The sequence below is a fragment of the Scyliorhinus canicula genome, chromosome 14 (genome assembly GCF_902713615.1).
Source record: "Scyliorhinus canicula chromosome 14, sScyCan1.1, whole genome shotgun sequence".
Classification (NCBI taxonomy): Eukaryota; Metazoa; Chordata; class Chondrichthyes; order Carcharhiniformes; family Scyliorhinidae; genus Scyliorhinus; species Scyliorhinus canicula.
The window spans coordinates 18,923,022-18,937,974 of record NC_052159.1 but is presented as its reverse complement, the minus strand read 5'-3'; the positions used below and the strand labels follow the sequence as shown (position 1 = coordinate 18,937,974).

General features: G+C 48.5%; 1 long non-coding RNA gene across 3 annotated transcripts in view; it reads right to left on the bottom strand.

Annotated features, from left to right (window-relative positions):
* Positions 1 to 14,953, bottom strand: part of LOC119977577 — an 86,537-nt gene that overhangs the window by 48,968 nt on the left and 22,616 nt on the right. For 2 of the 3 annotated variants that reach the window (XR_005463224.1, XR_005463226.1), the window contains exon 4: positions 11,904 to 11,996. The exons of the other annotated variant lie outside the window; for it this stretch is intronic. This is a non-coding gene — a long non-coding RNA (uncharacterized LOC119977577). The remainder of the gene's footprint in view (positions 1 to 11,903; positions 11,997 to 14,953) is intronic. 3 annotated transcript variants of the gene reach the window in all.

Sequence of the window (14,953 nt, the reverse complement as noted above, 5' to 3'; positions counted from 1 at the left end):
GTGCCCGCCAACACATGACGAGGCAATCTTTTAGCAATAAACAAACATGGGAAGTATGTCAACTGACATATTTTCCATTATTTGAGCCAGACCAATGATGAACATGTGGATGTCTGTTTGTCCTCAGTATTTGGTCTGGTGATCACAGGGCCTTTAATTTTGTTAGTTTACAGAGCCAAACAGAAGCAGCAGAGTGAAAATTAGAACCAAAATTCAATTTTTTTGGCAGTAGCCTAGAGATTTCCCAGCAGCAAAATGCCTCCCCCATTCCCCACCCCCACAATCTCAGCATGTGACAAGGCTCCGCTGACAGAATTTAAAAAAAAAAAAAGTAAATGACCACAGTTTTGGAAATTGGCAGCAGTGATGCACCCTGATCCTGCAATAGCAGAACGTTTTACTGGGAGCTCCTCAACTTTCGATCAATTGATGTCAAAGGATCTTACTGGCAAATCTCAACTGTTATCTGACGGCAAGGCCAAAATACTGGCAAACGGGCCTTCACCCAGCATTAACCACAATCCATCTTACTGGATGCCAATAAAATCCTTCCAGGCCTCAGGGTCATTCACTGCCCAACTAGAACCACCCACTCCAAGGAACACCATACTCCTAACACACGGCTAATCCCACTTCTGCACAATCGCTCAACCCCTTCCCTGCCTCGACTCATGTGATGCATCCATCTCTTTGTCACCTCTAACCCTGACCATTCCATTGCACTCCTGGCTGGCCTCCTACATTCCGCCCTCTGTAAGCTTGAGGTCATCCAAAACTCACACCAAGTTCCGTTCACCCTTTGACCCCCTCATTAGGCCCTTTGTTCTCTTGGCCTACATTGCTCCTCAGTTCAGCAACACCTACATTTTAAAATTCGCATTCTTATTTCCAATTCCCTCACCCCTTCCTTTCTGTGTAATTATCTTCCAACTCCACATCTCTGGTTTAGCTCACTGGGCTAAATCGCTGGCTTTTAAAGCAGACCAAGCAGGCCAGCAGCGCGGTTCGATTCCCGTTCCAGCCTCCCCGGACAGGCGCCGGAATGTGGCGACTAGGGGCTTTTCACAGTAACGTCATTTGAAGCCTACTTGTGACAATAAGCGATTTTCATTACATTCACATCCCTCTGAAATGGGAAGGCAACGTATTATCTAAATGGAGAGAAACGTCAGAGACCTTCGATGCAGAGAGATCTGGGTGTCCTCGTGCATGAAATCTAGCGCGCAGGTACAGCAGGTAAGAAGGAAGGCAAATGGGATTTTGGCCTTTATAGCTAAAGGAATAGAATATAAATGTCAGGAAGTATTACTGCAACCGTACAAGGCATTGGTGAGAACGCACCTGGAGTACTGTGTGGAGTTTTGGTCCCCTTATTTGTGGAGGGATGTATAGAACATAGAACATAGAACAGTACTGCACAGAACAGGCCCTTCGGCCCTCAATGTTGTGCCGAGCCATGATAACCCTACTCAAACCCACATATCCACCCTATACCCGTAACCCAACAACCCCCCCCTTAACCTTACTTTTATTAGGACACTACGGGCAATTTAGCATGGCCAATCCACCTAACCCGCACATCTTTGGACTGTGGGAGGAAACCGGAGCACCCGGAGGAAACCCACGCACAGACGGGGAGGACGTGCAGACTCCACACAGACAGTGACCCAGCCGGGAATCGAACCTGGGACCCTGGAGCTGTGAAGCATTTATGCTAACCACCATGCTACCCTGCTGCCCCTCAATTAAGTTACTGTGAAAAGCCACTAGTCGCCACATTCCGGCGCCTGTTCGGGGAGGCTGGTACGGGAATCGAACCGTGCTGCTGGCCTCTCTGGGTCTGCTTTCAATGTGGTTGTATTGGAGGCAGTTCACTGGATTGATTCCAGAGATGCGGGTTTTGTCTTATGAAGACGGATTGAGCAGTTTATGCCGATACCCTCTCGCGTTTAGAAGGATGAGAGGAGATTTAATTGATGTATATATGGAGTGGAATTCTCTGGTCATCGGGATTCCCTTTTCCCGCTGGCAGCGTACCCCTGCCCACGGCAATGTGGAGTGGCTTAAATGCAAAATCCCATTGACAGGGGGCGTGAAGATAGAATCTCGCCACCAGCCACTAATGTGCCACCGAGAAGAACGCGGCTGGGGGGCCACAGAATCCCACCCAAGAAGATAAAAGTTATTTGATATGTTGGGTACTCTGGATCCGTGGAGACTGCGTTTACCTCAGCAGTAACACATACAGGCTACCAACACTTGAAATAGTACAACACTATTTTATTAAACTAGAAACTGTTGAACATACTTTCACGGTGGGTCGACACTATGTGAGTTTAAACTAATTACGTATGCCTATCCTAACCAGTCTATGATCTCAGCACATGGTAAAGATCTGTGCTGTAAGCTGTGAGCTCTGTCCTTCTTAGAGGCTGCATCCCGAATGAGCGGGGAAAACTAGTGCCCTCTGTCTTTATAGTGAGTGTGCTCTAACTGGTGACTGGCTGCGGTGTGTGTGTTGATTGGTCTTGCTGTGTGTCAATCAGTGTGTGTCTGCACCATCATATACTGGTGTGTAAATTATGACATTATTGACAAATTAGACGTGGATGCTTCCACTTGTGAGGCAACCCAGAACGCGAGGCCATAGTTTTAGGATAAGGAGTAGCAGATTTAAAACAGAGGTGAGGAGAAATTCTTCTCTCAAAAGGTCATGAATCTATGGAATTCACTAGCCCAGAGTATCCGGGACATTGAGTAAATTTAAGGAGGAGATGGACAGATTTGTAATGCATAATGGGTTCAAGGGTTGTGGAGAATGGGCAGAAAAGTGGAGTTGAGGCCGGGCGGAGATCAGCAACGACCGTATTGAATGGCGGAGTGGGCTTGAGAGGCTGAATTGCCAATTCCTGCTCCAAGTTCTTATATTACTCCGATTCTGGCCTCTTGAACATTCCCAATTTAATTAATCCATCCCTGGTGGTCATGCCTTCAATTGCTGAAGACATGGGGCGGTACACTCCCGCAACTGGCCGGATGGCCCGACGTTGGCATCAAGAGCGGCGCGAACCACTCCGGCGTCGGGCCGACCGGAAGGTGCGAAATCCTCTGCACTTTCTGGGGCTAGGCTGGCACCATGGGGTTGACGCGCTGGCCATGGCGGAGCCCTACAGAGGCTGGCGCGGAAGGAAAGAGTGCCTCCACGGCACAGGCCCGCCCGCAGATCGGTGGGCCCCGATCGCGGGCCAGGCCACCTGTGGGGCCACCCCGGGACCGTATCCCCCACCGCCCCCCCCCCCCCCGCCACCCCACCCCCCCCCCCCCCCCACCCCCCCACCCCCTGTGGACTCACCTAGCCAGCCGACAAGCCAGGTACCGCCATGATGGACCATGTCCATTTCGCGCCAGCGGGACTGGCCAGGAAACGATGGCCGCTTGGCCCATCGTGGCCCGAAGAATTGCTGGGGAGGGCGCTGCCAACCACCCCCGACTGGCACAGTGTAAACCCCGCCCACGCCCAAAATACGGCGCCAGAGAATGCTTCTCTATCTCGCTTTCTTCTTTAAGCCACTCACTCCTCAAAGGCTATCTCTCTAACCAAGTTTTTGCTCATGCTCTCTAATATCCCCTATGTGGCTCCATATCAAATGTTGCTTCATAACTCGCCTGCAAGGCACTAAGGTAATGTTATTTAATTTAACGTGCTATATGAATTCATGTTGTTGTTGAAAGGATAAACACACCTTCACAGCCCAGATGTATGATTTGCATCTTCAATTGAAAAGAAGACATTTGCAAAGATATAAGTGAAAGATTGGTAACTGTGAGACTAATTGGATAGATTTCACGAAGAGACAGCACAGGAATGATGAGCCGAATGGCCTCCTTCTGAGTTGCATGTTTCTGTTGAATGAGTCCGAATCGCTGGGTTCCCAGGAGAGGATAAAGACCAGACAACTCCAAAATGGAAGTGGGAGGAGTGAAATTTCTATGAAATGACTGTAGCCAGTGTTACTGGATGCACATACATCCATGTGAGATTCATTTGCCTGTTAGTTTAGCCAATTAAAATAGATAGGCTAAGGTATTCATTAAAGGAGCGTATGGAGAAATATTGTATGATTACACTGAGTGCCAATCCAATAGTATTGATACTCATCTTCTATTGTTTTTAGTTGGTTTGTAACCTTGTTATGATAATTCTCTCAATTTCCCAGATATTTAAGGTTGAGCACAAATAATAAACTTTGGGGGGCGATTCTTTGAGCCCCGCGCTGGGCCGGAGAATTGCCGCAACCGCGCCACGATTCTCTGGCCTGGATGGGCTGAGCGGCCGCGCGGCTACGACAGAGTCCCGCCAGCGCTGTTCACCCCTGGTTGCTGCTGGTGGGAAATCTGCGTGAACGGTCGGGAAGGCGGCCTGTGGGCTGGGGGGGGGGGGGGGGGGGGGGGGGTCCCCATCCCCGGGGAAAGGCCTCCAATGGGGCCTGGCCCACGATCAGGGCCCACCGATCGGCTGGCCGGCTTCTCTCCCCGCGGGCTTACTTTCTTCCGCTTCCGGCCCCTGAACACCGACGCCATGTTGAGTCGGGGACAGCGCGCGGGAGAAATCCCCCGCGCAAGCGCAGGTTAGCGCGGCCCAACTGCGCATGCGCGGGTTGGAGCGGCGCCCATTTGGCACTGGGATGGGAGGCTGGTGCAGTGTGAACTGCTTCAGTGCCGTGCTGACCCTCTGTGGGGGGCAGAATCGGTCGGACCGGGGCCCAGTACGCGCCGTTGTGAAACGGGACGGCGTTCACGACGGTGCGAACACTTGGGCTCCATTTGGGAGAATCGCCCCCTTGATTCCCAACTGTAGGCATAGCTCAAGGCGCAAAAAAATGCTGCTCTTCTCCAGAGCCAGGGGGGCGGGCTTGATACCACTGGTTGTGGAGGTGTCTGCAGACTGCTAAGCCCAGTATGAAACCTTCTCAATGGTCACATACATAGATACAAATTGATATTACACCCAACTGTTTTAATTAGAACTTTAGAAACCATGAACTGGTTCATGGCTTTTATACTAGTTAATCAAATCCCTTAACTCACAGCAGACCCACGTGGACTGAATACATATTCATCTCATAATGACCCACCTCCCAGTGGCTGAGTTAAAGCTGCAACTGTATAAAAGCAGCATGGCATGATGTACTTCTGTCCCTACGTCAGCTGGTTGTGGATTCAGGCCCCACCCTCGAGAATGGAGCGTAAATATCGGCCGGTGCTCTCGTACTGAGGGAACCCTGCACAGTCAGAACTGCGATCTTTAGGGTGAATCTGAGACTCCCCCTGCTCCTCTCTGGGCTCCGCGGTTCTGAGGTAGATTCGCCATTTCCCAGAGCCAGATTCCCGATCTGGTCGAGAATAAAGCGTCTGTTGTGTTCGGATTTCAATGTCTAGTAAGGAATCGATAGAACTGCTCGTGACGTGTCCAAACCAGAATATTTATTAATACACACGTGGTAAGAAAACGATCTGATACAGAGCAAGTTATCATGGAATTTCTTTAGTCTCCTGTGGAACTACCCCTATGCATGACTGTCCTCGGGTACGTCTTATAACCTTCTTGGGGATCATCGGATCTGCACGCACTTATATCTGAGTGTCTTGTCACATGACCTATCTACAATACGGTTTACAAGCATATCACCACAGCCGAGGGGAAAACAGTTGAGATACTCCGATCCCCTGCCAGTGGCCTCAGTGTGCGAGCCATCCCACGCTGGCGGGAGGATGCAAATCCATTTCCATTTGATTAACAGACTGGAAGTGCAGTTCACCACCCTCCCGTTATGCACCGGCCCCCAAAGCGGGATCTCCACCGGCCATGGTGCAAGTTTACCTAAGCATGGCCCTAACCTGATGGACCCCGAAGTGAGACAAACGGGTCAGTGCATAAATGAGGTGCACCTCAAAGTCCACCAGAAGGCCCCCCTCCCCCCCACAAAACAAATCACACCCTCCCCACTCCACTGACAAGTAGCGGTATCCTACCTCCCCCCCCCCTTCACCACACGAATAATGGGTTATTCCCCCCCCCCCGCCACAGTATGCGTGCATGAGGGTGACCCGCCATCAAACACCTGTCTCTGGAGTAATAAAGGGGTCAATCACTGGATAATGCAATGTATTGCTGTGTGAAATTGAATAGAGGATTTGCATTTCAAAGGCGGCCAAGGAATTCAAAGCCCTCTGAAGTGTACTTGGCTTTCGATGAAGCCGCTGGCATTTGCAACAGCTGCTGCTTTAAACACTTTTGTCTGAGGCAGCAGATGTTAGGGAAGGGTAAGTGAAAATGCAGTGATCTTTCACTTTAGTGCCTGGAATGCGCGTCAGTTTTCAGGCAGGGGTGATTGATGGGAGTCTCTGATGGGGGTCTTTGCTGGGGGGGTCTGATGGGGAGGGTGGTGCTGGGTGGGGTCAGTGGGGGGCGGGGTCAGGGCATCCTCATGCGTGCATGCTGAGGGCGGAGGTGACCTGTTATTCTCATGGTGGTGGTGGTGGTTGGGGGGGGGGGGGGGGGTGGCGCGGGGGAATGAATGCCCCTACTTGCCAGCAGAGGGGGGGCCTGGTACTGGGACCTCGGTATTGGGCCAGCCAAAATGGAATCTGGCTAGCTCTCCCTCGTGCAGAAATTATCATGGTAAAGTGGACGAGGGGGTTGGGGGGGGAGAGAATCGGATACCGGGCCCCGCTCCGAGCACTAGCAGAGACCAGTCTCAATTCTCCGCTGACGGGATCACATAGGCTCCGGAACGGAAAATCCAGGCCACTATTTTAAAGGGGAGGAGAGTTTTCCCCTGTGTCCCACTAAATATCTATTACTTAACCAACATTATCGAAACGGGTGATCTGGCCACTAACATACTTCAGCTTGTTGGGATTTGCTGTGTATTAATTGACTGCTGCATTTCCTATATTCCAACAGTGTCTGTATTGGAAAAGTACTTCATAGGTTGTAAAACAGTTTGGAACATCCTGAGGTCATAAATGATGTTATATAACTACATATTCTTTCTCTCTGTTCACTTACAGTGACAGCTTCAGATGTAGAGAGTGACAGGCACCGATACTGTTCTATTCACAAATACCAATGCAGGCAGATATGTCACAGTCCCCGTCAAAGGCAGACACAGATACAGACCGACACATTAAAACCCCAGATACAACATAAGCCCGATAGCTACAGGGTGAAGACACAGCCTCAGGCCCAGACACAGTCCCAGTCCAGGCCAGACACATGGCTGCAGAGGCATACACAAGAGCATGGCCCCAGCTTGAGACGCAGGCAGACTTAACACCTCCGCTGCCCATTACCACCCGTCCTTCGTTCCCCGCACCTCCCCCACCCCCACCCCCGACCCTAATTCCCAAAACTGCTTTGGCAACGGCCTCTGTTGAAGGCACAGACACACACTCCCTGCTACGGCGATTATTATTATTATTATTACAGCATTACGGGGCTAGGTTGGAAGTATGGCCTTAAGTGGGGACTCGATGGGCCGAATGGCCTTCTTCTGCAGTGTACGCTCTGTGATGATATGATGCTAATGTGGTGCTGCTGTTAAATTATGCCTGACTGAATGATTTGAATTATCAAAGAATACCAACAGTGCAGAAGGAGGCCATTCCACCGTTCGTGTCTACACCGACCCTCTGAAAGAGCACCCTATCGAGGCCCACCCCTTCACCCTGTCCCCATAACCCCGTGCATTGATCATGGCCAATCCACCCAACCTGCACATCTGTGGAATGTATGAGGAAGCGGGAGCGCCCGGACGAAACCCGCGCAGACACGGGGAGAACGGGCCAACTCCACACAGACAGCCACCCAAGGCTGGAATTGAACCTGGGACCCTGGTGAGACACAAAGGTCGTGCATGTCGGGAAGACTAGGTACAGGGGCAAGAACGATATCCAAAGCAGTTTGGCAACAAAATTCTCCTGCAAACGCTTTTGGCGTCTTGGAGGGAACAGCATACCATGGGGGCAATTAGGGATGGGCAATAAATGCTGGCCCAGCAGGTGATGTCCACATACCATGAGCAATCTTTAAAAAATATGCTGCAAAACCAGGAGTAACCTGCACAGGTTAGCTCCTGAATGCAAGGAACTTGGCAGAAATGTTATCAGACACATTTTGACACTAAGCCACATTCCAGAGGTACTCGGACAGTTGACCAGTCCAAGGTGTGTTTTCAAAGGGGGAGGGGCGAGGGAGAGGGGTGGAGAGGTTGAGTGAGGGAATTCCTGAACTTTCGAGCTGGAGGCCCTGCTGCCACTAGAGGGGCGGGGAAAATTGTGGATGCAATAAAAGGGAAGAGAGTATGAAGGCCGGAAATCTGAAATGAAAATAATAAATGCCTGGAATAGAGCACGGATCAGTCAACATCTGAAAGCGATCAAACCGAAATGGGAAAATGTGTAGAGCCCTCGGATGAGGACATCATTGACTTCATGTTACAAATTTGGCATGTCCACATTGACTCCTACCAACTTTTACAGATGCACCATAGAAAGCATCCTATCGGGCTGCATCACAGCCGGGTATGGCAACTGCTCGGCCCAAGACCGCAAATAACTTTAGAGAGTCGTGGACACCGCCCAGTCCATCACACGAACCTGCCTCCCATCCATTGACTCCATCTACACGTCCTGCTGCCTGGGGAAAGCGGGCAGCATAATCAAAGACCCCTCCCACCCGGCTTACTCACTCTTCCAACTTCTTCCATCGGGCAGGAGATACAAAAGTCTGAGAACACGCACGAACAGACTCAAAAACAGCTTCTTCCCCACTGTCAGCAGACTCCTAAACGACCCTTTTATGGACTGACCTCATTAACACTACACCCTGTATGCTTCATCCGATGCCGGTGTTTATGTAGTTACATTTTGCACCTTGTGCTACCCTATTATGTATTTTCTTTTTATTTTATTTTCTTATTATGTACTTAATGGTCTGTTCAGTTGCTCGCAGAAAAATACTTTTCACTGCACCTCGGTACGCGTGACAATAAACCAATCAAATCCAAGATAGGCGGGAAGAGATGCCAAATGTGTTGCTAGCCTCACTAATACCTGTTTTACTCTATTGCACAAACTTGATATCTGCCCCGTTCTGCTCAGGGGCCGGAATCTCCAACCCCCCGCCGGGTCGGAGAATCCCTGGGGGGGGGGGGGCGGCGCGGATCCAGTCCCGCCGCCCCGATGCCAGCTGCTGTATTCTCTGGCGCTGTTTTACGGGTGGGGGTGGGAGTCACGCCAAGTCGGTAGGGGATCGTTGGCAGCGGCCCCCCCCCGGCAATTCTCCGGGCCCCTATGGGCGAGCGGCCATCTGTTTTTGGCCAGCATCACCGGCGTGGGTTACGCATGGTCCCACATGGCGGCCCTTCGGTGCCGACTGCAGCGGCGCCAACCCCTCTGGCGTCAACCGAGCCCCCGAAAGGGTGGATAATTCCGCCCTTTCGGGGGCTGTTGATGCCGGAGTGGTTGGCGCGGGTTCCCCCGCCGGCGTGGGGACTTAGTCGACTGGAAGGGAGAATCCTGATCCAGGCATCTACATCTCAACTCTTACCCACTGCTCATGATAATGGCAGCACAGATGAAGTTTCCCGACCAAAACATTGAGTTGTCTATTTCTCCTCTCGCCAATGGTCTCACCGCACATTTTATTTCACAAATGCTTACATGACAATATTAATATTATCTCAGTGTCAGCATTTTTCCTTTGCCCACCAACATCCAATTAAACTTTTTAATGTCCTTTCACTTCTGTCTATTTATCCATTCTAACCTCCATTATCTCCTCGTAACCACACTGAACCCTTGAACAATCGAGAATGTAACAGTCGCTGTACCCATGGGAACGGCACTCACTATCAGTCAGCTGGGGTGTCTCTTCTAATTCTCCCTCCATCTCCCCCCCCCCCCTCCACCAGCCCCTGCCCCCCCCCCCCCACACACACACTCAGAGCACTGTCACCATCTTCCCGAGAATGGAGACCCCCTGCGACACCCCCCCACAAAGAACCAACGAGGAAGAAATCAATCTCGAGCAGCTTTTTAGTGTGTGTGGGGGGGAGGGGGGGGGGGGGGGGGTCAACATGTAACTTAGGCAGGCGTTAAAAAAACAACTTGCACAACGTGCGCAGGTTATTGTAATTTGTTTTACCCCCAAAAAATAAATTTTCCCACAACAATTGAATCATTTTCACAGTGGATGAATCTATTTATTATGATATCAATTATTAATTAGTACAACACCAATGACCTGTGATATCCCTGCCTTTTGCTGTAACCAATTAACACCTGGATGGGTTCCCTTCCTCGCCAGCCAACCCACCAGCAGCAGCAGTCATCATTATTCCCAGGCATCCAAGACATTGAAGGTACATGTCACCTCGGTGCTAATGGGTTAAATAATGTACTAACATAAATCCCTATAGTGCTTTCTAATTTACGTTGCTGCTGTCAAAACTTCGCTTAACAAGTGCACAGGGATTTCTCTTACTTGCTCGGTGAAGAAATACCAACTCAGGGCCAAAAAGCCTTAACGTAATAACATGCATGAGTGCACTCAAAGTAATGGGAGCATTTCTATTGCTGTGCACTTCAAATAGCTCTTTGATAGCCCAATAAAACTGTATCCTTATAAAATTTCATGTTAAAATTACTTCTCTGTACCTGTTCACCAACCTGATTGCCTTAGGTCACTCTGAGAAAACTGCAGCTTGTTGTTTTTTTTATAATTCCAACCATAAGAGAACTATATATGTTTCAGCAGGTGCGCTGTCAGTTTAATTTTATTTGGAGCTGAACAATGCATCAATGCGCGAAAGGGTAGGAATTGTAAAAATATGTGACGGCAAACTGACTGAAGTGCAGGCTTTTTCATTTGTTTACCCCTTCGCTACTCTGCAAAGAGGAAGGAAGCCGGACAGGCGGATTTTTAATCAGTGAGGGAGTCAAGGGTTATGGGGGAACGAGGCGGGAAAGTGGAGTTGAGCATCATTGTATCAGATCAGGGACGATCTCATTGAATTCATGGTGGAGCAGTGCCGATGGGCCGAATGGCCTGCTACTACATCGTATGGAGCTGAATTTTATGGGCCCATCGTGGAAGGGCTGGGAAATGCGACGGGCCATTCAGAAGTCCAATGACTTACACCGCCAGACAATTCCACCCCATGGTCTTACGGAACAATCTGTGCTTTGTATTCCTCTAGAATCTTGCCACGTCTTTCGAAAACATCTGAAACCCTCCACAGGCAAAACATCGCCACAAAGTGCTTTGCCTTTTTATTTTCCTGGTGAACCCATTTTGCACACCGCAGCATCCCATAAACTTGAAAACCGACGAATGCCCCATCGATCATTTTTGATGCTTTTGGCTAAAGGGGAAATATATAGACAGGACATCAAGAGGATTTGGGTTAAGGATTTCAGACAGACCAATATACCAACTTCATTGCAATTGAAGGCAAATAAAGCATGAAAATACTGCTTTAAGAAGACCTGTCTGAAACAAAAGATATCCCTGCGCTTGAATGACCAATGTGTAGATCTGTCCTGTTGCCATTATTACCTGGGGATTGAAGAAGCTCTCACTTGGTAAGAAAATGCCTTGAGAAAAGGTGGACAGTGATGTTACTGAACAGCCTGGATTTGAACAAACATCCTGGCCAGAAATATGCTTCCTAGAGATAGGAAAGGAATCCTTAACCCATAAATAGATCTCGTGAGGGTCATGAGTGACCAATGAAAATTGGAGGAAATATCGAGAGCCAGAGAAAACTCAAACTGATAGTAAGTTCCGTTTTCCACTCACTGCAATGGTAAATGTTTTGAAATTTTGCAAGTCTCACCCTTTGAGACGCCACTTGTGCCACATTCAAGGAGGTTTTCAACCTACCATTTCTGGAATTAAAATTGGCTGGTTTCTGAAATAGGCAACCAATCTGTAACATAATTGAGAATGATCAAGTTAGATCACAAATCAACCATCATCTTGTTGAATAGCAGAACAGGCTTGAACGGTTAAATGGCCTTCTCCTGTTCCTACATTCCTGCCTAGATTGGCAGTTCTCCGATTAAACCTATTTAAAATTTCAAGGCATCTGGAAGCTGTGATGACAGTGATGAAATTCACTACCCGGAGGTACCAAACCCGATTGTATTTCAATCTAAGCTTTAGTTATTTCTGTAATATTTCCACCTAGTTGATCATTTTTGAAATTAATTTTCGGGATGTGGCCGTCGCTGACTAAGCCAGTATTTACTGAACATCTCTAGTTGCCTTTCAGAAGATGGTGGGTGAGCTGCCCTCTTGAGCCGTTGCATAAGTGTAGGTACACCCACAGTGCTGTTAGGGAGGAAATCCCAGGATTTTGACCCAGCGACAGTGAAGGAACGGCAATATATTTTTCCAAGTCAGGATGGTGAGTGGCTTGGAGGTTAACTTCCAGGTGGCTGTGTTCTCATGTGTCTGGCCCTTGTCCTTCCAGATGGTTGTGCCTTTGGGAGGTTCTGTCGAAGGAGCCTTGGTGAGTTCCTGCAGTGCATCTTGTAGATGGTACACACGGCTGCCACTGTTCATCAGTGGTGGGGGGGGGAGTGAATGTTTGTGGAACGGGGAGCAATCAAGTGGGCTGCTTTGTCCTGGATGGTGTAGAGCTTCTTGAGTGTTGTTGGAGCTGCACTCATCCAAGCAAGTGGAGAATATTCCCTCACACTCTTGACTTGGGCATTATAGATGCTGGACAGGCTTTGAGGAGTCTCTGTGACACAACCACTTGACTGAGAATTCAAGTCTTACCAGGGTAAGGGGCATTTGTTCCAGAGATGAAAGAGGCCCTTCTACTTGGGTTTAGAGCACCAGTTGCAAGCGTTGCCATGTCAGGTATGCCATGGATTAGATGCAAGTAGATGCCTACCATACCTGGATAATGTACCTGGCATCAGGAGAACAGTCCCGACTGGACCAGTGCAATTTTCCCACTCCACCCCTCCTGATCCATTTGGAGATTTCCAATTTGATGCCAAATCGCGTGCAGTTGCAGGCCGGGTAAGTAATAATAATAATTGTGTTGTTCCTCGTGTCTTAATAAAGCTCGTAGTCTCAAATGTGGAGAAGATGCTTTATTGTGAATTTGTTCTCTCTTCAGAGCTTAACTTACGGATACCTCAAATGCTGCCGGCTTGTGTGTCTGTGTCCTGCTACCAGTTCTGCCTTCCGTGAAGTGTGTTCTCACTTCCTGTCTCTGTGTATTTATAGCTCTCCCGTGCTCCCTCTAGTGTTTGCTCAGTTGTATTGCATCTAGTCAAATCTACAATCACCACATCCTCCCTTTTCTCTTTACATATTTTCTGTACATTGTTAAAGAAAATTGTACAAAACAGTTACTTATGATATGTGTATCTATACAGGTGATGGTGCTATTGCATATTGTACAAAGCCAATTTATATTTATGAGTCCAATCTTAATAAAAACATTTATGAGTCCAAACTTGATGAATTTGTTCAGAGTTTTTTTTTCTTCTTTTGTTGTTGTTGACGTGGTGATATTGATATTGCAACTCCGTTGTGAATGTTGTTGGTGTTCCTTGTTATTTTAAGTAACCAATGCGTCATCCCGAGGTGTTTGCATGGTCGAACCACTGATGTTGACTGACATGGACTTTTTTTCTGTGCTTGTGGTATCGATTTATTATCTCATCCGCCTTGAATGCTGGTGTGCTTGCTTGTTCTGGAGCAGATGTGAGTTTGTGCGATTCGTTGTCATCCCATGGCATGTTTGTAGTCTTGTCATTGTTTTGCAGTGTGCTGTGGCATTGTCCTTCATGTGCAGAGTTGTACCATTGTGTACAAGCCGTTGTTTCATTGCCGTTGTTTCTGTCGTTCCTGTCTTTGTTGTTTTCGTTGCCGTTCTTGTTGCTGTTTTTGTCGTTTCTGTCTTTGTTGTTGTCGCTATCTTTGTTCCTGTCTTTGTTGTTTTCGTTGCCGTTCTTGTTGCTGTTTTTGTTGCTGTTTTTGTCGTTTCTGTCTTTGTTGTTGTCGCTATCTTTGTTATGCTTCTTGTTGGTTTTCTTGTTCTTCTTGTAGTTTTTGTCGTTGTTGTTGTAGTTTTTGTTGGTGCTGTTGTTCTTGTTTCTGCAGTGCTTCTTGCGATTTTTGTTGTTCTTGTCGCGCTTCATGTTGCTTTTGTTCTTGCTGTTGTTGTTCTCGTTTCTGCTGTGCTTCTTTTGGCTTTTGTTTTTCTTGTTATGCTCAATGAGTGTCCCGTGTGGATAATTTGAGTCATTGAACGTTTCGTCTCGAGAATGGTGAGAATGATCTGATGTTGCATCGATGCTGGTGACATCAGTCATTTGTGGAGGATTTGATTCCTCGTCTTTGCTTTCTTGGTGCTCCTCTTCTGGAGTCAAATTCTTCTTGATTTCATTTGACGCGGTCTCTCTGGATTCTTGCCGCTCCTCTTCCGGAGTCAAAATCTTCATGATTACAATTGACGTGGTGTCTCTGGACTCTTGGCGCTCCTCTTCTGGAGTCAAAATCTGCATGGTTTCTTTTGGCGTGGTCTCACTGGACTCTTGGGTGGCCCGACTCTGTGCTTCTGTACAGACAAGCTGAGAACTGTCAGTCTCGCTGTGATCCTGTACGTCGAGTGTGATCACCTTGTCACTGTTTTCGCATGCAGTGGGTAGATGTACGTTGTCTTTTTCTTGTTCATGTGAGCTTGGTAGACTTTCATAGTCTGCTTGCGGTTGCTCAGATACAGCGGGTTTACCTTCATGGTCTTGTTCATGCATGGTGTTCGCCAGGGAGTGTTTGCTTGCTTCCCTTTTGGAGTCTTTCATCACTCGCACTGTGGAGCCTGTCATCGCTCGCTTTGTGGAGTCTTTCTGTGCTCTCTGT